Below are 27,430 nucleotides of genomic sequence, written 5' to 3' on the forward strand. Positions count from 1 at the left end.
GTTGCTTGCTATTATTAGTAAGACAGAGATATCTTTCAAAATGACCCGTCTGACCCAACCAGTTTTTCCCTCTATCAGTAGGAAGAAATGAGCTCCTCCAGTTCCTGATCAGGCCCCCAAAATCGACGCTAAAATGTTCCTTTCACACCAACTTCACTTGCTGAAAACAAAGAAGGGAGGGAGTATGCTTCTAAACAGTTCCCTAGGCTGCTCTTGTCACCAGCATGAGGCAAAGTTCAGAATAGATTTGGAAGCTTCTCACCAGCATCACGGGGAGAAGGGTCATACCCGTCAGTATAAAATCCACATGGGGCCAACACGGCCTTCCTTCAGCAGGACCTCTGACAGCAGAAGTCAGACCCCTTCCCCCAGCAATCCACATACCCAAGGTGGGGCTTCTCCCATCCTCCGTTATGCTGGGAGCTGCAAGTGATTTAACTGTAACCCATGTCAAATCAGCTGCCAAACGGACCAGCCCTCAACAGCCGGTCCTAATCACTCCACAGGCTTGTAAGGGTGACTTAAGCCTGGCACGAGAAACATTTGTGCAAAACTGTCGGCCATTGGGCCCTGGGCACCCATCTACATTCCAGCCCTCTGAGTTCCCAGCCCCAGAGCACTCGCCAACTGCCAACGTGCTCACCAGCTAGTCCACACAGCGCACGCAGCTGCCACTCAGCCAGTCAGCAAGTGGCAGGCCGCCAGCACGCAAGTTTCAGAACGCGAGCACGCCCCGCCACAGTGCTGCTAAAGGTTGAAGGTCTCTGTGTGCTAGCCTTTAGATTCGCCTCACTTGCCCTCCCACCTCCCTTCTCCCATCCCTCCCGGGTTCTGCCTCCCACGGTAGCATTTCACGCGTCTCTATAGTAACAGCATCTGGTTTCAGGGTTATAACTTTATGCAGAGCACTTCCCCTCTAAAGCAAGGGCTCTTGCCAAAGGATGCACCAGCAGCAAAAAGGCTGCTGCTTAAGGCGGAGCCACATGTTCCCTCGTCACCCCCCCGGAATGCGGCTATGTTCTCAGCTACGGGGTCACAGCAGCGGCACCGCTCAGACCCAGGGAAGCAGGAAGCAGCCCTTCCACCTTGGCATGCTCATGCATACAGAGAGGAATCATTCTGGAGCTTGCAGCCCCACTCCCACCGCCGACTCCCCTCCTCCACACCCTGCGCTCCACTTTGCTGCACGGGGATCGAATGAATACTGGGGCTTCCGGACTCCTTCCAAGAAGGCACCAGATCATGCACGGCACCCTCAGGAGCAGAGGAGCTCCACTTGTTCATAAGTCTGTATCTGAGCTCGACACAACTGGCTCTTTCTGTGAATACAGCTTAAAATTTACTACTTAACCTCACATTTAAACTCATCTCACTTTATCCTCACTACCCTGATCTGTTTACAAGAGCCAGGGAACCCTGTAATCTCTCACTTTACAACAGCTTTCCCATGCACAGCAAATGTTTACACACATGCCCGCACACACCAAAGTGACGCACGCAGGGGGATGGACAAGTACCAGGAAGTGAACAGTTGTGCTATCACTGTTATTAGTTGTTGCTGCTGTAAATTTATATTTACACTGTGTGTAAGGGCCTTTCCTTGAGGGGTACAAAGAGTTTGTCTCAAGTCTCAGAGCTCAATGCAGGTTGCCCCTGCTCCTCAGCTAGTTAGATCACGTGGGAGGCAAAAAAAATGGTATTTTCACAGGTCTTTTTCAGGAGCCACCGGTACTGACATTTACAAGTATACACACACACACAGACACACACACACATGCCCCTGCTCCTCAGCTGGTTAGATCACGTGGGAGGCAAAAAAGTTGGTATTTTCACAGGTCTTTTACACACACACACACACATCTCTCTGAACTCTATTTCCTATTCAAATCATCTGTAAGAAGTGGGGAACCGTTAGCATCACCGATCATTTATCAGTGTAATTTTTCAAACTTTGGAAACCACACAGTGTTTTACTGGTGTCTTTGTTGTTTTGGAAAATCTGCTGTCCACGTTTTCAACACACGCGTAAAGAACAGCATCGGTTAGTTCTCCAAAAGCACAGGCGACAGGGGCCAGCAATCCCAGCGCTGCAAAGAATACTGCCATCTATCGGCCACACGTGTTCACTACAGGGAAGCGGCGGGCAGGAGCGGAGGAAAAGTTGCAACTTGTTTCCTTCCTAACTTCACCAGTCCCACCCCTGCTGAGAGGGCCTTTGGCTTCCACAGGGAGGAAAGAGAAGAGCGTGCGTGCTGGCGTAACCGTGGAGATTGCTGGAGCTCTGGACATACCCGCTGGGGAAAAGAAACTTCAATGTGGCAAACCCGAAAGATGACTAATGGCAGAGGCGAGTCCCAGCAATCAGGAGGCAACAAAGCCAAACAGGTCCCCTCAGCAGAGTTCACAAGGGCCCTCAGTTCAGTTCACTCGCTCAGTCGTGTCTGATTCTTTGCGACCCCATGGACTACAGCATGCCAGGCTTCCCTGTCCATCACCACCTCCCGGGGCTTGCTCAAACTCATGTCCATCAAGTCGGTGATGCCTCATCAGGCTGTAAATGCATCAATACACAGGCCCCGGTCCAGGGAGAAAGGGGTGACAGTCCCTCACAAAACCAGACTGCAGATTGGATAAACAGTGAAAATTGAATCCCAAACAGGATCACATCAAACATAATTCTGGATTTATGAACTGCAGTATTTTTGAAATGACCAAATTTTAGATACGAAGGACAGGTTAGTGTGACCAGAGTCCAGAGATGGCAGAGGTGGTGTTCGTTGTTATAAAAAGGTGACAGAAAATAGATTTTGAAATTTCAAATCCAACTCCTTGCTGACTTGGTCCTGTTAAGCATCTCACTTGTGGTGATGAATACATGAATCTACACAAGTAATTAAACTATATACAACAGAAACACACATACAAAGAAATGAGTACAAACTGAGGAGATCTGAATAACTGCATTACATGTGGTCAGTAAATCATGGTTACATTATACCAAAATCCTGGTTGTGATATTATACTAAAGTTTTGCAAAAAGTCATCAGTGGGGGAATACTAGCAACATAGAAGTGATCTCTCTGTATTAGTTCTCAAAAATACATATGAATCTATATTTATTTCAATAAAAGCTTCAATTAAAAAGGCTCATCTGCAAATCTGCTTTTTTAAAACTTTATTTCACATGATGGTCAGTTACAGAAGCTGGTCCATCCACACATATGCAGAATCAAGTAAAATGGTGCAAATCCCAGACATGCACTTTAGTAACTGTAACCTTGGGAAAGTTAGCTAACCACTCGCTTCAACTGTCCTTACAAATGACCCTTAAACACTTGATAAGTGATTCAGGGGATTAAATATGTTCCCAGAGTAAATAAATTTAATTAATTATAGTTGAATCTAAATCTAAGGCTTCAAGGACCCAGGAAGTATAGTAATTAACAGTCCTACAATCCCAAAGGCTGTAATTCTGTCCCCATGAGCAAATGCATGGCAGTAGCTACTGGAGAGAGCAGCAATGAACTGCCCCTCGAGGCTGGGTATCAAACTCCTCTCTCCCATCTTCTGCATGTTGGGGACAATCTCCTACACTGTCTTCAGATGGCTGACTGAGTCCTGAAAGGCTGGAGCAGGTCAGCAATAAAGGACAAGAAAAGAACTGGTGGCATGGGACTTCCCTGGTGGTCCAGTGGCTAAAACTCCACTCTCCCAATGCAGGGGGCGGGGGGGGGGGGGGGGGGGGGGGGGCGGGCGGGCCGGGACCTGTGTTCGGTCCCTGGTCAGGGAACTAGATGCCACATGCCACAACTAGAGGCCCCATATGCAGCAATAAAGATCAAAGATCCTGCATGTTGCAATTAAGACTCGGTGCAGCAAAATAGATACATAAAATTTTTAAAAAAGAACTGGTGACAGGATGGAGACAGGGACTCTGGGGTGAGGAAGGGCGTGGAAGCTCAGGAGTGGTGACAGATGAAAGGAGAATCTGCTGGAAAGGGTATTACGTGCTGAAAAGGGAACAGCTCATCTGACCCCCAGGACACCCGCCTGAATTACCCTTGAAAAGTGAAGTTAAGTGTTAGTCACTCAGTCGCGTCCGACTCTTTGAGACTCCATGGACTGTAGCCGCCAGGCTCCTCTGCCTACAGGATTCTCCAGGCAAGAATACTGGAGTGGGTTGCCATGCCCTCCTCCAGGGCATCTTCCTGACCCAAGGATTGAACCTGGGTCTCCTGCATTGCAGGCAGATTCTTTACCATCTGAGCCACCAGGGGAGCCCGAATTACCCTTACATCCTTTAATTTATTTTAATGGATGGATCTACTTGCTTCCCCGACTACCATATGCTACAGCTTCTGATCAGAGTTCCTACATCAAAAATTCAGCACTTTGAAAGTTTTCCTGGAGTTTTGACTGTGAGGGACAGGAAATGACGGCTCCCTTCCCAACTCATAACTTGCAATTGCCCTTCCTCAAAGGCCCTGGAGTGAAAACAGAAAGATCCTAAGAGAGAGGGGGGAGGCAGGAATGGGAAGACTGGGGCTGCTCCTCAGGGGTCAGGAGGGTAGCACTGAGCAGGTCCATCCTGTCCCCCCAAATCCACTGCCAGGTCTCCAGCCAAGAGCCGGACTGAACCAGCTGTCGTGTCAAGAAGGCAGAGTAAAGAGAAGAAGGGAAGCAACCCACAGGGTAAAAGTGGAAGCAAGGGCTTCCATAGCTGGGAACCCACCCTGCCACACACCAACTTCAGGCTTAGAAGTGAGCCTATCACGGCTGGATTGCTACCTGCCCGCCCACCGATGGTTTCTAACTGGTGTTCCTGGCTCTGAACTCACTCCCCACTTATCCATCCATCTAGAGAACACAGTCTGGTATCATTCTCCTTTTAAAGATCATTCATTATATTGAAGATGAAGTCAAAAGTGCTCAACATGGAACTGAAGGCTTATCATGAGCTTTCTACACAGAGCTCCTGCCACTCTCCAGACCATCCCACTCCCGGATCAGGCTACCATGCCTTTTTGGACATGCTGTTTTCCCTAAATAACACGTTGCCCTGGTTAACCTATTCTTCTAGACCCTACTCTCTAGAACACTCTCTACATTCTTAGACACACCCTTCCCCAAAAAGAGCCACACTCTTTTCCCCGTTCTTCACTAGCTCATTAAATGTGTCTGCTTCTCATGGAGCATGTACAACAGAGAACATCACCATCACTGAACCTCATACAACTGTCCTGGAACACATCATGGCAGTCTTCCGCACCACCGTATAAGCTCTTCGAGAACAAATATCATCCTCTGAAGTCTTTCTACTTCCAGATGCAAGCACAGTCACTACACAGTCTAGTGAAAGTGAAGTTGCACAGTCATGTCCGAGTCTTTGCAACCCCCATGGAAATTTTCCAGACAAGAGTACTGGAGTGGGTTGTGATTTCCTCTTTAAATGTTGAAGAATGAATGGATCGATCAGTCAATTAACCCAGGATGCTATACCTACGACTTTGCCTTATAAAGGCCAACCACATCGGCTACCACCCATAGTCAGGACAGCTAGCCAGCATATGATGCAATTTAAATTGGATTACAAACCATTACTCACGTTCCACTTGCACTACTCTATGAAAATAAAATATGTACTTTGGGGGGAAAAAAAAAACAAGTGAGGAAGGTGTACACTGATTGCACACACATGTTTGGAATTAAGTGCGTCTCTAAATGTAAAGACCTTGAGTGCAGTTTTCAAACATGAACCCCATACACAGCTAACTTTTTTTTTCATTTATTTTTATTAGTTGGAGGCTAATTACTTTACAATATTGTAGTGGTTCTTGCCATACATTGACATGAATCAGCCATGGATTTACATGTGTTCCCCATCCTGAAGCCCCCTCCCACCTCCCTCCCCATCCCATCCCTCTGGGTCATCCCAGTGCACCAGCCCCGAGCAAGCTAACTTTTAATCACTTGTCAAAACAGAGATTTGCTCCAAAGTTAGAGCGGGGAAGAGGCTACACTATATCCCCTGAATGATGTTATGTCCGTGGGTGAATTATGAGATTTTTTTTAAATAATCAAAATTATTTAATTTTCTCCTTATTAACTAACTTGAGAACTTAACCCTTTCTATAGACTATAATTATAATTACACGGCAATATGTAAAATTAAAATCAAGAGAATTTCTCTTTGTCTACTTTTGAAAAAAAGTTTAAAAATAAATAAATTTTTTTTAATTTATTAAAGTTAAGCAGTATCTAGATCTGCCACACAATAGGTTCAAAGCAAATATCTGCTTAATAACTATATAAATGAACAAACTTAAATCACAGTTTAAACTGCTTCAAAAATCCAAAAGAAGCATGAGAAGCCATCAGTTTAGTTCAGTTCAGTCACTCAGTGGTGTCCAATTATTTGTGACCCCATGGAGTGCAGCACGCCAGGCTTCCCTGTCCACCACCAACTTCTGGAGCTTGCTCAAATTCATATTCATCTTGTTAGTGATGCCATCCAACCATCTCATCCTCTGTCATCCTCCTGTCTTCAATCTTTCCCAGCATCAGGGTCTTTTCCAATGAGTCAAGTTCTTTGCATCAGGTGGCCAAAGTATTGGAGTTTCAGCTTCAGCATCAAGTGGCCAAAGTACTGGAGCTTCAGCTTCAGCATCAGTCCGTCCAATGAATATTCAGAACTGATCTCCTTTAGGATTGACAGCTTGGATCTCCTTGCAGTCCAAGGGACTCTGAAGAGTCTTCTCCAACACCACAGTTCAAAAGCATCAATTCTTCAACGCTCAGCTTTCTTTATGGTCCAACTCTCATATACATACATGACTATTGGAATAATCATAGCTTTGACTAGATGGACCTTTGTCGGCAAAGTAATGTCTCTGCTTTATAATATGCTGTCTAGGTTTGTCATAGCTTTTCTCCCAAGGAGCCAGCGTCTTTTAATTTCATGGCTGCAGTCACCATCTGCACTGATTTTGGGGCCCAAAAAAATAAAGAGAAGGCTCAATTTTGTTCCTCGGCCTGCAACTGAACAAATAAAACTCTGTAATGTGTTTAGGTAAACCAATAAAGACGCTGGATAGCAAATACCTGCAAAAGGAAATTAGGATTTGAAATGTCAACATAAACTTTGAGCTCTGGAAATTGCAGCCTAACTTTAAAATTATACATAGTCAACGTTAATTACCTATAGTAATTAGCACAGGGCCAGCCCAGATAACCAGAGTTAATTTCGTACTTCTCCTCTGAGTCTGTGATTTGGCAGACATTCACTGCGGCTTTTACAGTGACCTCAGGTCAGATCCAGGTTGGCAGGTGGACAGGGACTCCAGAGTAGGCGTCTGTTCCAGGACACAGTTCTGGGAGTCAGCTGAAGGGCAGCTGAGCAGGTACAGCCCGTGACCTCCCACCTCTGACACCCAGAGCTGACCCTGAAGAAAACAGCCTTCCCTTCCCACCTCTACCTGAAGGGGCAGTCACCCCACTCACATTTTCCGTCTGAACCACCACAACACGTAGCAAGGATGAGGCTCCTGGCATTCTACTGTGTTCTTGCTACATGCCAGGCACTGTGTTAAGCATCACGCATGTAATATTTCATTCATGATGCTGTAAAATTGTGCCCAGCTGCCTTAATAACAGGACAGGGCTGAAGGTTCTAGTTAAAAGACTTCAATACCTATAACCATGTGGGGACTGAGGATAAGGACTCTGATTATCAATTAATTTTTCAAAAGTACCATGTATAAAACATGTACTACATACCAAGTGTTGGGCTCATCACTTTATAATGCTTGTCTGATTCAGTCCTCATGACAACCCCATAAGGTAAATACTTTCAACATACCCATGTAGAATAGTAATTTTAAGTTGATAATTTACTCAAAATTACACAGTAAGTGTGACAAGAAGACCCAGGCAGGAAGTTTATCTTAAGCACTCTCCTATACCCCTTCATAATTAACTAACAGATGTCTATCAGGGATTATCTTCAAGAATCTTTTTTTATCTTACTTAACTTCAATATGCCTTCTCATAACTTCAGATTCTACCACTTACACTCACCTCTTATCCTATCTGGGTGTACCTACTGGCCAAATGTTGAAGGACCCTATGACAGGCTTTCCAAATAAATATCTTTATTGAGTAAACACTGAGGTCAAGCTTACTATGTGCCAGTCACTGTTGTAACCGCTACAAATATTAGATCATTTAATCCTTACAACAGTCTAGTGAAGTATGTATCATTTTTATCATCATTAACTCTGAGGCTCAGAGAGATTAAGTAACCTACCTAAAGTCACACAGCTAATAATTGTCAAAGTCAGGATTCAAACCCAGGTTGTCTAGGTCTCCAAGTCTGTGCTCTTAGCCACTACATGTCATGCTGCCTCCCTTCACCTAATTTGACTGATCTCTCCCAAACTCTCCAGGAATCACAAAGCTCATCTTTGTGATTCACAAAGAATCACAAATCTCCAGGCTCACAAAGATTAAACAGATCTTTGGAGAAATAGCAGACTCGCCAGAACACCTCCAGAGCATGCAGACCCTAGACATTCATAAAACTCCTCCTCTCAATTCTATTCTGCCAATGGTCAAACTCACAAATATCACGGTTAACATATGATTTCTGATATAATATGTGGTCAAGTGTACCTATATGAGTTTCTGAATTCAAGAAAAAGAGGGAAACCAGGATGACCTGCAGGTCAGGGCGTGTGCCATCTGCCAGGCTCAGCCTGGGTTCACCAGTAAAACAGGGCTCACCATGAGCATCTCTGCAGAGCACAAATGACGCCATGGTGTGACCTCTCAGGGCTACCAGCCAATAGCCAAAGGGTTCTACTGTATCAAAAGTCAGAAGAATGCATCACTTCCCATGTGGCCTATACTACTAAGCAGAAAAACTACTTTATCTCATAAACTTTATAAGCACTGCTCACTGTTACATCAACAATGAAAGCACTTCTGTAATCCACATTCCCTTACCAATGTCTCTTACCACAAAACAGTAAGTCACCTGCATACAAACCTTCAAGTTGCAAACTTTCAAAGATGTGAATATGCATTTGCATGTCCAATCACATGTGAATATGCATTTGAGTGTCCAATGACATAAGGTAATTCATGTGTCTGGTGTACACTGTCACACGTGTGCATCTCTGCAAGTAGTTGGGCTCTTGTGTAGTTTACCGTACGGAACTGTATAGACGACAAGAGTACAGTATCTTTACAGATAGAGTTGAATCAAGCAAGGGACCAGAACCTGTGCACCAATGTCAGGCATGAGTGAAACTGCAGCTTGCCCTCCACCTCCTATTGCTGACAATCCTTCATCCATCTCCCACCAGTTTACTGCCGTATGCCAACTGTTGTACTATACTACTGTACTTTTCAAGGTATGGAACTATAAGATTAAAAATGTTTTATTTTTGTGTGTGTTTGTTTTTTATGCATTATTTGTATTAAAAAAAAAGTGTTATGAACCTATTACTATACAGTACTATACAGCCAATGGTGCTAGTTGGGTACTTAGGCTAACTTTGTTGGTCCTAAGAACAAACTGGAATTACAAACATGCTCTCAGAACAGAACTCATTCATATGAAGTAGACTTACTGTACTGTTCAAAGTTTATCCTCCAGTTTCCTCAAGGAATCTCTCAGTGTATACTTGTAATCAAATTTTCCAAAGCTTAATTCATCTACTCATTCTTTGAACCAATTAACTGAGTGTCTCCTATGAATAGGCCTTACTCTAGGCACTAAGGATAAATCCATAGTGGAAAAACAGGCAAGAAGTAAAATTAAAAAGTAAACTGTATAATACATTAGAAGGTGATCCTGCTATGGAAAAAACATAAGCAAGGAAGAGATTTAGGGGGTGCTGGGGGGATGAGATGGGGTGGGAGTCCGTTTTAAATAGGCAGTTAGGAGAGATCTCCCTCAGTGACACTTTCAGCAGAGACTTGAAGGAGATGAGGAAGTAATTATTCAAGGGAACAACAAATACAGAGGCCCTGAGGCAGGAAAGAGTGGCAGATTCTTAGAATATCAAGCAGGCCAGTGGCTAGAGCAGAGCAGGCTGGGAATCAAGTCCAGAGAGAGAGCGCTAACACAGGAGCAGCCGACGTGGCCTGGATGTCCACTCAGAGGGCTTAGCCATTTACTCTGAGCAACTAGAAACCACTGGGGGATTCTGAGCAGCCGTGATATTTCCTCAAGCTTACAGTCTTCTTTACTTTTTAAATCTCTGTCATTAAATAAACATTGTCATGAAGGCCCTTCCTGGAACCTGATTCTACCCAGAAGGTCTTCCAGAAGCCACAGCATGAAAGTTACCAGCAGGTCTGCCAGGGCAGCTTCCTACAGCAGCCAGGCCCCTGGGTGCAGACCCACCTGTGAAGACTGGATCCCCAGCGGTCAAAGCCTGTGTGCTGACTTCTGCCTCAGGTCAGTCCTCGAACGACGGCTGATCTGCACTAACTTTACATTCATATAATCTTTATTAACTTCTGCAAACTAGCCTCAAAGTTCATGACTTCTGCAGTTGCCACCTGAATGCTCACCTACCCAAATGTGCCCCAGGGATGGCAACTCAGTGTTAGAAGATGCCAAAGCAGATGACTAATACGTACGTGTCAAGAGAACAGAATGGAATTGATTTGTTGGTGGCTTTTTAACACCCGTGACTCAAATCTATGTTTTACATAATAAAGGAATAATGTTTAAAATTGTCTTTAACAGTAAATTTTCTGGGTTAATTTTGTGAGACTAGGAAAGACAGGGAACGATTGCAAATTCCTTAGTTAACATCTACTGTATTTTAAGGTAAATGCCCTCAGTTTGTCATCCTTTGCCTAAGGGAGGAAGAAATGCTTGCTTGGCTCTAGTGGATTCTTAGCAAGGGGTGGGCCATCCCAAAGAAGCATGGTACTCTCAAATTAAAAACACCCTCTTTTACTCTGGTAGATTAAAAAGGAATCTACCATATGTAACTCTCAAACGCAATATGCAAGTTGAGATCCTGTTCCATTCAAACTGTTTTTTAAAAAATGAGGGGACAACTAAGGAAGCTTGAATATTAATTAGGTATTAGATGATATTAAGGAATTACTGTTAATTTCCATTAGGTATAATAATGGCATTGGGGTTATATTTTTAATGTCTTTATTTAATAGTTGTTAGAAGCAATCTAAATGTCCATCAACAGATGAAAGGATAAATAAGTTGTGGGGTGTGTGTGTACATATATATACATATAAATACATATGTAATAGAATAATACATGATATATGTATAATGGAATATTACTTAGCCATAACAAAGAATGAAATAATGCCATTTGCAGCAACATGGATGAACCTAGAGATCATCATACTGTTAGGCAGTTAGAATAGGAAAAGGAGCCCAGAGTGGCAGTGGCTAAAAGACAAGGACAGGAAAAGCCCATGAAAATAGAACAAAGGAAGGATAAGGACTGGAGTGAGGACCTCAGGTAAAATAAACAGCACTCCTGGCTGGCCCAATTTACACAGGGCAGGCCCACGGGGAGGAGAAAAAACATAAAAAGAGGAGCCAAAATTGGGCAGGGGGCCTCACTTCTCTTCGTGCCTTTTGGGTCAGCAGGCCCTCATGCCTTGAGGATGTATTTTCCTTTACTTTTTAAATAAAACTCAGCTGTAACACAGAGCTGTAACACTGGTTTCCATCCAAGGGCTGGAACACTGGTCCATCCCTTCAAATTTTTGTTGCAATGAGACAGAACAGACGAAATTACACACTCCCCTGACAATACTAAGTGAATTCAGACAGAGAAAGACAAATACAGTATGATATCGCTTATACGTGGAATCTCAGAAAAAGAGTACAAATGAACTTATCTACAAAACAGAAATAGAGTTACAAATGTAGAAAATAAAATGGTTGCCAGGGAATAAGGGAGAATAAGGATAAATTGGGAGATGGGGACTGACACGTACTCACTGCTGTACGTGAAACAGATAACTAATAGGAGCCTACTGCATGGCACATAGAATTCTACTCAGTGTTCTATAATAACCTATGTGGGAAAAGAGTCTTAAAAAGAGTGGATATATGTGTGTGTATACACACACATACACACACACACACACGCATACACACACATATACACACACATGTATACACACATATACACACATACACACATATACATGCACATATACACACACATACACACATACACACACACATACACACACATACACACATATGTATACACACATACACACATACACACACATATACACACACACACACACATATATACACACATATATACACATATGCACACATACACACACATACACACACACATACACACACATACACACACATATATATACACACATACACACACATACACACACATATACACACACACATACACACACACATATACACACACACATATACACACACATACACACACATATACACACACATACACACACATATACACACACACATACACACATATACACACACATATACATATATATACACATATGCACACATATACACACATATGCACACATACACACACATATACACACATGTATACACATATGCACACATATACACATATACACACATATATACACACATGCGCACATACACACACATATACACACATATGCACATATACACACACACATACACACACACACACACATACACACACACATATATATACAACTGATTCACATTGCTGTACACCTGAAAGTAACAGGTCAGGAAGCACCAAACTGGACATGGAACAACAGACTGGTTCCCAATAGGAAAAGGAGTCCATCAAGGCTGTATATTGTCACCCTGCTTTTTTAACTTATATGCAGAGTACATCATGAGAAACGCTGGGCTGGAAAAAGCACAAGCTGGAATCAAGACTGTCGGGAGAAATATCAATAACCTCAGATATGCAGATGATACCACCCTTTGGGCAGAAAGTGAAGAAGAACAAAAGAGCCTATTGATGAAAGTGAAAGAGGAAAGTGAAAAAGTTGGCTTAAAGCTCACCATGCAGAAAACTAAGATCATGGCATCCAGTCCCATGACTTCATGGCAAATAGATGGGGAAACAGTGGAAACAGTGGCTGACTTTATTTTTCTGGGCTCCAAAGTCACTGCAGATGATGACTGCAGCCATGAAATTAAAAGACACATAGTCCTTGGAAGGAAAGTTATGACCAACATAAACAGCATATTAAAAAGCAGAGACATTACTTTGCCAACAAAGGCCTGTCTGGTCAAGGCTATGGTTTTTCCAGGGGTCATGTATGGATGTGAGAGTTGGACTATAAAGAAAGCTGAGCACCAAAGAATTGATACTTTTGAGCTATGGTGTTGGAGAAGACTCTTGAGAGCCCCTTGGACTGCAAAGGGGTCCAACCAGTGCATCCTAAAGGAGATCAGTCCCGAGTGTTCACTGGAAGGACTGATGTTGAAGCTGAAACTCCAATACTTTGGCCACCTGATGCAAAGAGCTGACTCATTTGAAAAGACCCTGATGCTGGGAAAGACTGAGGGCAGGAGAAGAAGGGGATGACAGAGGATGAGATGGTTGGATGGCATCACCAACTCAATGGACATGGGTTTGGGTGGACTCCAGGAGTTGGTGATAGACAGGGAGGCCTGGTGTGCTGTGGTCCATGGGGTCGTAAAGAGTTGGACGTGACTGAGAGACTGAACTGAACTGAAAGTAACATAATATTGTAAATTAACTATACTCCGGCAAAGATTTTGCAAAAAGGAAAATACTTCAGCAAAAAAAAAAAAAAAAACGGGGGGGGGGGAGGTTTATGAGACAAGATTGTTAACATACTGGGAATTGCTAAAGCTAAGTAATGATGGATGGGAGTTCACTGTACAATTCTCTCCCCTTTTTGTTCATGTGTGATATTTTCCAAAATAAAAAGTTTTTTAAAAAAATTCCTAACTATCCTATTTAAGTCTCCATTCTTCTATGTCCAGTGCCTTCCAGAAAACAGGTATTAATAGAAAAGTTATAACAAATATATTCACAAGTTATAGAGACAGTTCCGTTCCCAAAGATTATTATAAACTCGAATGTCCACATTCTCGTCCCGCGTTTTAGACATAATAAATTAAAGTGTATAGGAAGATTTCAACATGTGTTTTCTTTTCCTTCACACCTTAATCCACAGGCTCTCATCCAAGAAGTCCTGGATTGACTTCAGCATACCCAATAATCTCATTTTAGTCAAAACAAAATGAAATTTATGATATGTTTATGTTTCCCAATACAAGCATCAGCATTTTGAAACTTTTCCCCTCATCTGTGTAAAGTTTCATATCAAAAACTCAACAGGGACTTCCCGGGTGGCACAGTGGTAAAGAAAAATCCGTTTGCCAAGCAGGAGACACAAGAGACACAGTTTCGATCCCTGGGTCGGGAAGATCCTGTGGAGTAGGAAATGGCAACGCACTCCAGTATTCTTGCCTGAAAAATTCCACAGACAGAGGAGCCCCGCAGGCTACAGTCCATGGGGTTGCAAAGAGTCGGACACGACTGAGTGCACACACAAAATGCAACAAAACATCCATATATCTGCAGCAAGAAACACTAAGGTGCAAATAAACCTGGAGACATTGATAAAACAGAACCACAGGCTGTGTGAGACGCCTCTGCAAATTCCCTCCAGCTCCTCACTCACTGCAAAGAACACAAGCACAGTGTGAAACGGCAATTACCAGGTGGGGTGGGGGGGTGCTCTTTGTATATTAAAACATAGTTTGCATCAAAGCTGAAGGTATGAAAGTCAGGGCTGCCTGTATGTACAAATGAATGATGTCCATGCACAGGACAGCAAGCTTTCTTTGGGATCCTGGAAGAACAGAAAGTATCCAAAGCCAGCACAGTCCCTTCTATTGCTAGGCGAGGTGCAGGGAGAAAGCAGAAGAAGGATGTCCTGGTGACACAATATCCCCTTCTTGCCAAACACAGGGCACCTATTTTTTCCCAAAGAAATAATATTACGTTTGTTGGTTAGGTTCCAAAGACAACTCACAAAAAGCTATTTACTGCAAATGTGGCCAAATTATAGTAATAATAATAAAAGCTAATAACAATAAGTGCACTGTATGAATAATTTAAAACCTAATACCAGTCCATGAAATAAGTGCTATTAATATCCCCATTTTACAGATGATGAAAGTGAGACATGAAGATGTAAGTAGTTGTCAAGGTTACATAATAATGGAATCCACATAGATTATCAGCTAATAGTATTGAAATAATTAATAACTGTATTGTACTAAAGAGTGTTTTAGGTAGAGAACGGGTAAAATAGGCTTCAGTGATGCTAAATGGAACCCCAAGCATCATTCTGGTATTATTTTCTATCAAAAAAATACATCTTGAGTTTCAAATAACCATATTCAATGATGGCATTCCAAAAATGAGTAGCAAGCAGCATGCATTTGGTTAGAAAGGGCATCAAACAAATAACTGAAATAGAGGGTAAATATCAGTGTTATCTTTAATAGATAATCACAAATAAATGAACTACAATCAGTTGAGACAAACCTACTCCAAGAAGAAGTTACATACACATATTGTCTAAGGCAACTTTCTAAATTTGCTTTTCTCCTTATCTCAAAAATCAATTATCTAGATAAACACATGATCGCTAAAGACCAAAGTAAAACACCGGTCAGTTCTTAAAGATCTATTCAGTGTCATATTTTGTCTCTGGAGCTTGTGAACTTTTACCAACTTGAACCAATTTCACAAACCACTAGTTTAAAAGGAAGAATTATTTCTTCATTTAAATAGCAGAAGATAATTCCCTTCACCAAGAAGAGTCTTAGAAGTTATGACGACTTTCTCTCCAATCTCCATTTGGAGACTTTACAGTCCTCCTGGAGCTTTAATAGTCCTTCTGCAGTCCTCCCAGCTTACTAGTTGCAGCCAAGCTGAAAAGAAAGAGTCAAAAACAGCTCAAGTCAGACTGTCACTACCACATTCCAGCCTTGATGGAGACCTTCGAGTCTGTTTTGTAAGTCTGCCTGCCTATGCTTACAGTTCTGTAAAACTAGGAGTCAACAGCGGGCAAGGCGAGCTAAGAACAAGTGATAGTTCTCATGCCCAAGGGAAACCCTGCCTAGTTGAGCACCGCCTGTTTTTGCGACCCTCATAGACTCATTTTTGTTTACAATGGGCTTTGAAAGGCAAGCATATAATAAGCACCCACAGATTAAAAACTATCTGCTAACCTATACAGATGCCGTTTTCTTAGTAGCAAAATCATTTATCACTTCATTACAAGATTGATTTGCACTGTGTGGTCATTGGCACTGATGGTCCACCCACTAGCGGAAACGTCTTATTCACCCTCAGTCAGGATTAGCCTACTTAAGGGAAGAAACTTTGACGTCTGGGCAAGCTTACAAGTAGTATTGTTTGTCCAGTTCTGGTTCCCCTGGCCTTATTCCACACACTCAATTTCTCTAAAAAAAAAAAAAAATCAGTCCAGTTTAAAAATGAGGGATTTCCCTGGTGGCTGAGTGGTTAAGAATCTGTCATCCAATGCAGGAGTTATGGGTTCAATCCCTGGTTGGAGAACTAAGATTATACATGCTGTGGGGCAACTAAGCTCACACATTTAAGCTAGAGAAGCCTATGCACCAAAACGAAGATTCCATCCAGCCAAAAAAAAATTTTTTTTAATGAGTGAAAGACCGAAACATTTTTCTAAAGAATATATACAAATGGCCAACAGGTACATTAGGAGATGCTCAAGATCACTAATTATTAGAGAAACAAATCAAAAGCACAATGAGGTATCACTTCACACCTGCCAGAATGGCTGTCATCAAGAAGTTTACAAACGAAAAACACTGGCAAGGATAGAGAAAAAGGAAACACAGTACCTTCATTGTTGGTGGGAATGTAAAACAACGCAGCCACTAAGGAAGTTCCTCCAAAAACTAAAAACAGAACTACCGAGTATATGATCCAATAATCCCACTCCTGAGTATAATCTACAGAAAATGAACACACTAACCTGAAAAGATTCACGCACACCAATGTTTACAGCAGCATTATTTACAACAGCCAAGAATACAGCCTAAGTGTCCATTAACAGATGAATGTAATAAAAAAGATGTATGCACAATGGAATATTATTCAGCCCTAAAAAGGATGGAATGAAATTCTGCCATTTGCAACAATGTGGATGGACCTGGAGGCTATAAATTGTAGTGAATAAGCCAGATAAACACTAGACATTATCACTTATATGTGGCATCTAAAGAATCAAACAAACAAATGACTATAACAAAATAGAAACAGACTAACGGATACAGAGAACAAACTAGTGGTTACCAATGGGTAAAAGGAAGGAGAAGGGGTAAAATATGGGTAGGGGATGTATGTATAAAATAAATAATCCATACGGATATATTGCACAGCCCAGGAAATAAGAGCCAGTATGTTATACCAACTTTATATGGAATATAATCCATAAAAATACTGAATCATTGTTAACACTTAAAACTAATACAATATTGTAAATCAACTATACTTCAATAGAGAAAAGAATATTTTATGAATTAAAGTAATTCAAGTTATTAACTCTCTAAGTCTCAATTTCCTCATCTGAAAAATGGGTTTAAGAATACCTACATTGTTCAGTTGTGGGAAACTTACAAGATAATATAGACAAAAGCACACTGGGAACTTCTCTGGTGGTCTAGTGGCTAAGACTCACTGCTTCCATTGCAGGGGCCCAGGTTTGATCCCTGGTCAGAGAACTAGATCCCACAAGCCACAACTAATTTTGCATGCTGTAACTAAAGATCCTGCATGCTGCAACAAAAATCCCAGGTGTCACAACTAAGACCTGGCACAGACTAAATAAGTAAGTATCATTTTTAAAAAATCAAACAGTACAAAGGATAAATAATTTGTTTTACAAAAGCACACTACATGATAGGTGCTGGTCATGGATCTTCAGTCTACCCAGGCAGCTGATTTTATTACACAGCAAGGCCCTTAGCTTTCCCCAGACAGGCACAAGTTCATGAAGGTTACATTTGCTAACAACTGGCAGAGAGGGAATTCAAACCCAGCTGTGCCTGATCCCAATGCCCGCATGCCACACTTCCACCCCTGCATGGAACAGGAGGAATAAATAACCAGGCAGTTCTTCCAAAATCTCTCCACACTTTCGAGTCCCAGTTTGGGAGCCAGAAATAAGAAAGAGTTTCCCTCTTCTAAACCTTAAGTGACCCACAGGGGCAGCAAGGAAAGAGGTCATCGGCCTGCACCTCTTCACATGCCAGAGGTCACAACTGGTTGATAACACTCAGACTCACTGGAAAAGTGCCTGAGGACTGGAAATAAGCCAATGGAGTATTTTTGAAAGGTGGTCACCCTGTGAAATACAGACTGGCTTGTGCAATTTTTCAGGCTCGGAAAATGTTGAAAATGATCCCAAATGCCAATTTTTAACCATCAGAGTAAAGGAAAAATAAAAAATAGAAGTGACAGAGGGACGTAGGTAAGAAAAGAAAGAAAAAAAATGTGTTGCCGGGTCTTTACCAATATATAGCTTTGGTAGGAACTAATTTTCTAAGATTAATGATTTCCTAAAATAGAAATGACAGACTTGGTAGATGAGTAATAATAATTTTTCTTGTGTTACTAAACTACTGACTCTCTATAATGCAAAAGAATTACCAACAATGATAATTACACGTACACTTAGTTCTCATCCATATATAGATGGATCAGTTGTGGCTCTTCATAACAAGGCACAAGGACTAAAGTTACTTTAAGCTTCATTTTTCTTAGGAAGAAATCTAGTCTCAGAGCCATAAAGGGAAAGGCTCAAGAATGCAGACATTAAGAGAGGAAGAGTGGAAATTCACACTCAGATCTGACTTGAAAACTAAGCGTCTCCCTTGTTAGCTATGAAAGTGCCCGGTACAGGGTCCATTTCCTGTGTCCTCCCACCCTTTGTCACTGTTACTGTTCAGTCTCCAAGTCGTGCCCGACTCTTCGCGACCCCGTAGACAGCAGCACACCAGGCGTCCCTGTCCTTCACCATCTCCCAGAGTTTGTCAGATTCAAATCCACTGAGTCACGGATGCTATCTAACCATCTCATCTCTGCCGCCCCGTTCTCCGTTTGCTTTCAGTCTTTCCCAGAATCAGCATCTTTTCCAATGAGTCAGCTCTTAGCATCAGGTGGAGAAGGTATTAGAGCTTCAGCTTCAGCATCAGTCCTTCCAATGAAAACTCAAGGTTGATTTCCTTTAGGACTGATTGGTTTAATCTCCTTGCAGTCCAAGGGACTCTCAAGAGTCTGTTGAGGGAAAGGTACAAAGTGGATGGAGACTCCTGGAAAAGCAGACCTGGAGCATCAGTGGAGGAGCATCACCTTTCCCTCAGGGACCCAGCAAATGATGCCAAATATAGTGAAGCTGAGAGCACATATTGATTCATTTAAACGGGTGCCATTATGACGCTAAGTTGTTTTGAAAGCACAACTATCTGCACCTTGGACAGGGCCAGAATACAAAGTTCTTAGTAAACCAAAAAAAGCAGTAAGAAGCAAATTAATGAATTCCCCCACCCCCATAACTCCCTGCCCAAAAAAAAAAAAAAAAAAAAGCCCATCTTGTTTTAGTCTACAATCAACAGGACGGAGAGGAACACAGGAGAATAAACACAAGGATTTCCAAATTTCTGTGATACCACCATAATCGTCCAGGGTATTACTCTAGTGCTCAAAGAGTTCACACAGTTTATCTTCTCAATATGCTTAATAGCTAATAAGATAGGTTATTCTACTGAAATAGGTTAGAGACATAACAAAGAGTCAGACATGACTGAGAGACTGAACTGATAACAATTCAAAGGGAAGTTCTAAGCACATGAAGGAATCACAGCAAAAGCAAAAATCGCAATCCAGGCTCCTAGCACAGAAATTGTTTTGCTGATAAGACTTCCACTGTGTCAACCAGGAATCCTGATGGTTCCCAGCCAGTGCTCTGGGACCGTATTCCAGGTGGGCTGAGATGTCCTTCCTCACTCCAGGCAGAGTCAGGCCCAGACAGGGCCCCAGGCCAGTTACCTCCATCCACAAGCTGTCTAGACTGCTCACCCAGAGTACCGTACAAATATTATTACTTACTAAGCATTCTATGACGTGACAAAGGTCAAAAGGCATTAGCAAATGAATCCATCATTTCACCAACTTTTTGATCAGGAAATGTCAACAGCTTAGAAAGTCTAGAATGTCCCTAGAGAAACACTGAATAACCACTTCCCCCTTCATCCTGGTCCCTCCGCCACGGGGCCATTATTTTTCTAACAGCTGTTGGCCAGCGTCATCCCAGGCTGAGAAGGACATGCTATCTGAAGTACTGTATACAAGGCTGTGTAAACCAAGGTGGGAGGCCACGGAGAAGGCCCTTCTACATCCCTCAGTGCAGGGTCAGCGGACACCCAAGGGGGAGCCCCACGGGGCTCAGTTCTGCACACAGACCATTCACAAACTGTGCTGGGGCGTAGCTGGGAGCCACATTAACAAGTGATTGAGACCTAAGTGAAGTCAGGCAGGCAGAGAAAGACACGTATTATACGACAGTCACTTCTACATGGAATCTAAAAAATAATACAAATGAATTTATTCACAGAACAGAAATAGAGCCACAGACACAGAAAACAAACTTATGATTAACAAAGGGGGAAGCGTGGGAGGGAGGGATAAATTCAGTTCAGTTCAGTCACTCAGTCGCGTCTGACTCTTTGCGACCCCATGAACCACAGCACACCAGGCTTCCCTGTCCATCACCAACTCCCAGAGTCTACTCAAACTCATGTCCATCGAGTCGGTGATGCCATCCAGCCATCTCATCCTCTGTTGTCCCCTTCTCCTCCTGCCCCCAATCCCTCCCAGCATCAGGGTCTTTTCCACTGAGTCAGCTCTTTGCATCAGGTGGCCTAAGTATTGGAGTTTCAGCTCCAGCATCAGTCCTTCCAATGAACACCCAGGACTGACCTCCTTCAGGATGGACTGGTTGAGTCTCCCTGCAGTCCAAGGTACTCTCAAGAGTAAATTAATTATATGCAATTAACGGATACATACTAATACACATAAAGTAGATAAACAAGGATTTACTATAAAGGCACAAATATATTCAGTATCTTGTAGTAACCTGTAATGGGAAAGAATCTGAAAATATATATATTTGGTGTATAACTGAACCACTTTGTGGGAACACCTGCAACTAATACAATACTGTAAATCAACTACATTTCAATGTTTAAAAAAGAAAGCAGCCGTGGAGGCGTTAGTGCTATGTGAAGCATCAGGACCACACTGCAGCGGAGCAGCAGCCTGAGTGGGAGCAGAGAAGAGGCAGGTTTCCTTCTTATCTTTTCATCTGTCACTGTATCTAACAATACCCACTGTAAGGGCAGCCTCAGAATGACTGTTTTAAAGAGCAATGGATGTGCGATGGAAACTCAGCTCTGCACGCGACAATGAGCCTGTGTGGTGGCAAAAGTGGCCCCTGCCTTCAAGCCCACCAGCGGGGCAGCAGCGCTCGCCTGCATCTGCAAACCTCAAAGAACAGAGACCCCCTTACTCCTGCCTCACTGACTCCTGACATGTCAAGAACTGCATTCACAGGCCAATCTTTTATGACGCGAAATTTCAGGATTACTGCTAGAGAATAAAAGAAGGTACAAATCACATGCCAGTTAGCAACAATGCATGTAGAATGATCCCAAAGTCTGAGATATCATCACGTCTCACACTCCAATTTCATTAGAAAACTCTCCCCAGCATTGGAGGAGTTTGGGCCTCATGGAAATCACTCTGCTTGGCTCTCTGGTATCTATTTCATCCCAGTTTCTACAGTGTGACCTGGCCTACCCAAAATTGCACCTGGCACCCTACACGTACACCCTACAAGTGCACGCATACACGTACACACACACACACACACACACACACACACACACACACAGGCAACATCATTACCAGTTTGGAATATACGCCAACACTTCCTCATTCACCCAGTCTCAACCTCTGCCTCTCACCTGCACATTCCACAGGTCTCCGATCCCGATGTAACTCTGCCCTGGGGAGCCCAATTCTGGCCTCAGTGACTTCCTGGCTCTTCTCTCATCTCTGGTGAGACCTTTGGACCAGAGCAGGTCAGCACTGCTCTTCACCACCTGCTCTAAGCAAAGGCCACCCTGCCTTCTACCCAGCCTCAGAGCACTGGGCCTCTGCCTTGCTGCTTTCCCAGCCAGACACAATGTTGCCTACATCCATTCCTTCTCCTGAGGATTAGACACAGTAGGAAGACTATATTAAAACTAACCCTGAACCTAACCAAGAAACCAAATCCAGGGCATAGAATACTAAGAAAGTACCAAAGTATTCCAAATCAAGGAAGGATAGAAACATGAATCTCAAAATTTCAGGTGGAATTAGGCAATTTTGGAATGAGGCTTAAATTCACTATTTCAGATGGAAGACAGACTCTCTAAGGGCAGACACACTTGGACAAGCAAAGGTTGAAAGATTAATGCTAGCTTAAAACTCAACATTCAAAAAACTAAGATCATAGCATCTGGTCCCATCACTTTACTTTCCTTGGATGGCATCTAAGTTGTCTCTGTAAATGGCCCATGAGACATCCTGGAGGTTGGCTGACTTCCTTGGTGACGGGGCACTGCAGTCATCACGTCCATGAAGCTGACTGTAAGTCTTACAACCCCTCTTTTAGGTAACTCCAAACAAGTCTCTGCTGTCTGCATCTGTTTCCTCAGCTTCAAGGGACAAGGCTCACTTTCCATACAGCCTGAGGCCTGATGATGTTATGTGTGTTCTGAAAAGATCCACAAAACACTGTGAGCTCTTCACACACACAAATGGGATGGGGAGGGAGGTGGGAGGGGGGCTCAGGATGGGGAACACATGTACACCCACGGCAGATCCACGTGTATGGCAAAACCACTATAATATTGTAAAGTAATTAGCCTCCAATTAAAACAAATAAAATTTTTTTAAAAAATTGAGAGATAGTATCACCAACATGTGTTTACTCCCAACCTATGCAGGCTTAGACTGCCAAATGTTCCACCCTCTTAGCAAGAGAGATTTGGAAAGGCCCGTCTGCCTGATGGGGGCAGGGGCCCAACTCTCCAGGTTCATGCCCACATTTATCAGGAAGTTGTGTTACGCAAACCTCCAAATGCAGTGACATTAATGCCAGTAAACTGTTAATAATTCGGACAGAAATATAAAAGAAATTTGAATAGAAAGTGTCTTTCTATCTCCCTGATAAAAGTACCTAGGGAATGGTGTAAACAATCATTCACCATTTTGATGTTTTAATCTTGCAAATTGTTTGGTGTTTCAGAGGCAGTCTGTAAAAACTTTTGCATTTTAAATGAAACAGTAATGACAGATCTAAATTCACCCTGGTATAAAAACACAGGAGTATCACTATGCCTTTATCTTGTTAAAAAGCTAATAAATTGTAAATCCTTTTTAAATCACCAGCCAAAGCCCAAAATCTGTAGGCACAAGCAAGGGAAAAGATGGAAGGTGATTATGAAAAGATAAACTGTTTCATGAAGGTGCTTTTGTGGTAAAAGGGGATGATGCAGTCACTCTGGCATACAAAGATATTATTTGAAAGCAATCTAAAAACCACACAGATCTGCAAATGAATAAATGTTCCCAAGATAAATTACAAAGAAAAACAATCTGAATGTGACTTTGCTTTGTCGTATATTTATTTGGAAGTCTCTCCAGACTTTTTAGACGACTCTTTGGAACTCTGATTATCCGACACTCTTTCTTTTTCACTTTTCGCCTTTGTGACTGCAACTGTACACACCTACAGTTCAGCTCACTTAACTTTTTATTGAAGACCTACTCTGGAGCAGTCCACGTCAAGGATTAGTGACATAAAAAATAAATATTTACTATGAAAACATCTTTTTACTGTTAATAAATAAATAAAATACAGTCACTTCACAGAGGAGAGAGTCTAGTCAACTGAGACAGAAAGACTCATTACGGACAATTCTGCATAGCTTCAAACACTAAGAAATACACTTGTTCAAGATTAACAGAGCTATTTCTTCGTCCTTTCTGTCTACAAAGATGGCATTCCCAGCAGCAGGAAGAAAGCCTTCTCTTCAGTTGGGTTAATCTCCCTAAGCTTCTACTTGGGATGAGGATGATGAGTGGAAGGAAAGAGGCAGAAAAAGAGAGAGATCACAAATAAGATTCTTTTTATGAGAAATAACCCATAGGAAAATGTTTCCTGAAAAATTACAGTCATTTAAACATGAACAATACATTGACTGTAAACTCAGCTCAAACACACTTCAGCATTCCTTGCAATGGTCACTTTGCGTACACTGAGGTCATTCATTCTTTAGACAGTAACTACATAAATGCCATGATTTCTTCTGAAATCAAATAATGACTATTCAACAGTCAAAAAAAAAAAAAAAAGATAACTCTGCCCTTGCTTACTAGCAACATCAAGTCTGCAAACTGGAGGAAAAAAGCTGAGAGATATCCGTCTCAAGGCAAGTGTTTTTTGGTTATGACAAGAAAGGTACCCTAGAGCCAAGTGAGGGTTTTCTGAGTACCATCTGCAATCCTCAAGAGATGGTACAAATGACCTGAAAAACCGATCCAGACATACTAGAACTCAAATTAATGAGGTTAGCTTGCTCTCACAGGCGTAAACAGGAAGGTGACTTCAAATGGAAGAGTCCAGATGATAATAAATGAAAGCAAATATTAATACCACAACAGGAAGGAAAACTATAATTGATAAATCATTAAATGAGATTACAAGATTTTAGTACAAAAAAAAAGGAACCAAGTGTGCTTCCACACACTATAATACAACCCTTTTAATGTAATGTGATAAACTGTGTAATGTCAAATTTTATTTCCAATAATCTTTTTTTTAATTCTAGAGATGCAATTAGCCAATAGTAAGAAGATATCTGTAGTAGTAACCTTGATATATCAAATTATTTTAATTTCCCCAAGGAAGGAAGCCTTCCAAAAACTTCTTAAACCCAAATGTAAATGAAAGAGGAAAAAACAGAATTCAAGCACTAATTTTTCTACATAAAGAGGAAAAGGCTTTCATGAGGTTCTTAAAAATTCAAAGATGTTTAGAAGACCGTGAAGTGATCCATAAAGGAGAATCTGAAGAAGCAAACTCTGCATCACTTTCCCACTTCCAGATTTTCCTTTACCACTGCAGAAAGATGAAAACTAAGTTTATTCACTAAATAGTCTGATCTCAACATCTGAAAATGCATTTCACAGTCTGTGGCCTTCATTTAGTTTGTATGTGTGCATGAAATATTGGGAAATCATATTTAGATTTAAAATCGACAGTGATACATACCTATAAGCACAGTTTCCTTTAAGGTTTGGGGAGCATATCCTATAAATTTATCCTCACACATGGTTATAGATTCGTTTTAATTTCTATAATTCTGAATTAAGAAGCTTAGAAATATTCGATTTGGAAGGCCCATGTGTCTAGACATATTAAATCAAAACTCTCCAAGTGCCTTCACACTAGTGTCAATAACATAAAGCATCAATTTCCATTTATTCAAGGGACGATTATAGCGTTTGGAACATGGCCAACACCTCATTTCTTCTCACTGTCCTTTCAGCCTGCTGTATCTTATCTATCTTATTGGCAGGCATCACTCCAAAAGTAGTAATAAACTGGCAATTATTAAGTCCTTACCGTGAGACAGGCCCTGCTGTCAATATATACAAGAGCATATGATTTCCCACAACTGCTCTATGAGATCAGTACCCTTGCAATGCTTACTTTCCAGAAGAGGGGCTCAAGGAAGCTAAATGACTTGTCCAAAGCAAAAGGACTAAAGTCTGATGCCAGAGACTGAATACTTAAGGACTTCAAGATCTGCCTCCAAGAGATAACCATGATAGAGGAAACGAAATCCAAACTGATCAACAGACTAAGAAACCACCCTATCCCTTTCCGATATACATAATCAAAATGAATGTGCATTTCATGGGTGAAATGCTTCCAACTACCGATCATAATGAGATTCATGGATTATCCATAGATTTTAACTCACATATTCAATCCCAGGCCCTCAGTTAATTGCAGGGTACTGGTTTGACCTTTCTTATCTTCTTGGGTATTTGTCAAATCTAATACATATTTATCAAACACTGTACTCGGCCTTAAATTATTTTTTTAATTGCATAAAAATTTCCATCTTAGCCATTTTTAAGTGCACAGTTCAGTAGTGTTAAATACATTTACATTGTTGTGTAATAAATCTCCAGAACTTTCAGCCTTTGTCTTAGTCCCTTCAGGCTGCGGTAACACATTATCATGGAGGAGAAGCTTACAGACAACTGAAATGTACTATTTGCAGTTTTGGAGACCAGAAGTCTGAGGTCAGGCCACTAGCGCAGTCACGTGTCACCCTCTTCCAGACTTCTCACTGTACATTCTCAGGGCAGAAGGGGCTACTGAGCTCTGGGAATCTCTTACAAAAGCACAAATCCCATTCACACGGGCTCCATCCCTATGACCTAACCACCTCCCAAAGGCCACATCTACTAATACTATAACCTTTGAGAATTAAGATTACAACATATGAATTTAGACAGGAACACACACATTCAGCCCACAGCAGTCCTAAACACGTTTGTGGTCCATTCTGCTGCACCATTTTATTCTTTATCAACGACCCATTTTAAACTTCTGAGGTTGAAGAAAATCTTCAATATAGAAGGCTTCTTTCTAGATAAGCATATATAAAGACTGACATTATATAAGTTAACAATGCTTTTGGAACCACATACCTTTTGAAAATCTGATGAAAGCTGTAGTCAATATATCAAAATAAAATGGATATATGAGTATGTAACTTAAATGGTGCTCTATTTTCATGAGGTTATTGAACCTCTGCTCCCTCAAAGGCCAACTATGAACTTAAGTAAAGATCCCTAATCTTCTGGCATTATTTTGCACTAGTATTTACCAATTCTCTTGTACTTGCATCGTTCCTTGAAATATCAAGATTCCCCTAAGGAGCTGTAATCAAGATCTTATTTGTAAAATTTCCCATAAACATGATTTCATTTATAAAAATTAACCTATAAACATTCAGGAAAATAACTCCATTGCTTATAAAAAGAACCCCATGGGCAAAGAATTCCCTATTTCCCATATGTACCACATATTCAGTGAGCAGTTTCCCACAAAAAATGCTATCAAAGCACCTCACATCTGAAAGTAACCTAAACCACAAAAATATAGTCAAAGCTGCCTTATTCTTATGGGCACA

General features: G+C 41.8%; 1 protein-coding gene across 2 annotated transcripts in view; it reads right to left on the bottom strand.

Moving 5' to 3' along the window:
* Window positions 1–27,430, bottom strand: part of SLC4A4 (solute carrier family 4 member 4) — a 422,503-nt gene that overhangs the window by 307,156 nt on the left and 87,917 nt on the right. The gene's annotated exons all lie outside the window — the stretch shown is intronic.

The sequence above is a fragment of the Odocoileus virginianus genome, chromosome 29 (genome assembly GCF_023699985.2).
Source record: "Odocoileus virginianus isolate 20LAN1187 ecotype Illinois chromosome 29, Ovbor_1.2, whole genome shotgun sequence".
Taxonomy (NCBI): Eukaryota; Metazoa; Chordata; class Mammalia; order Artiodactyla; family Cervidae; genus Odocoileus; species Odocoileus virginianus.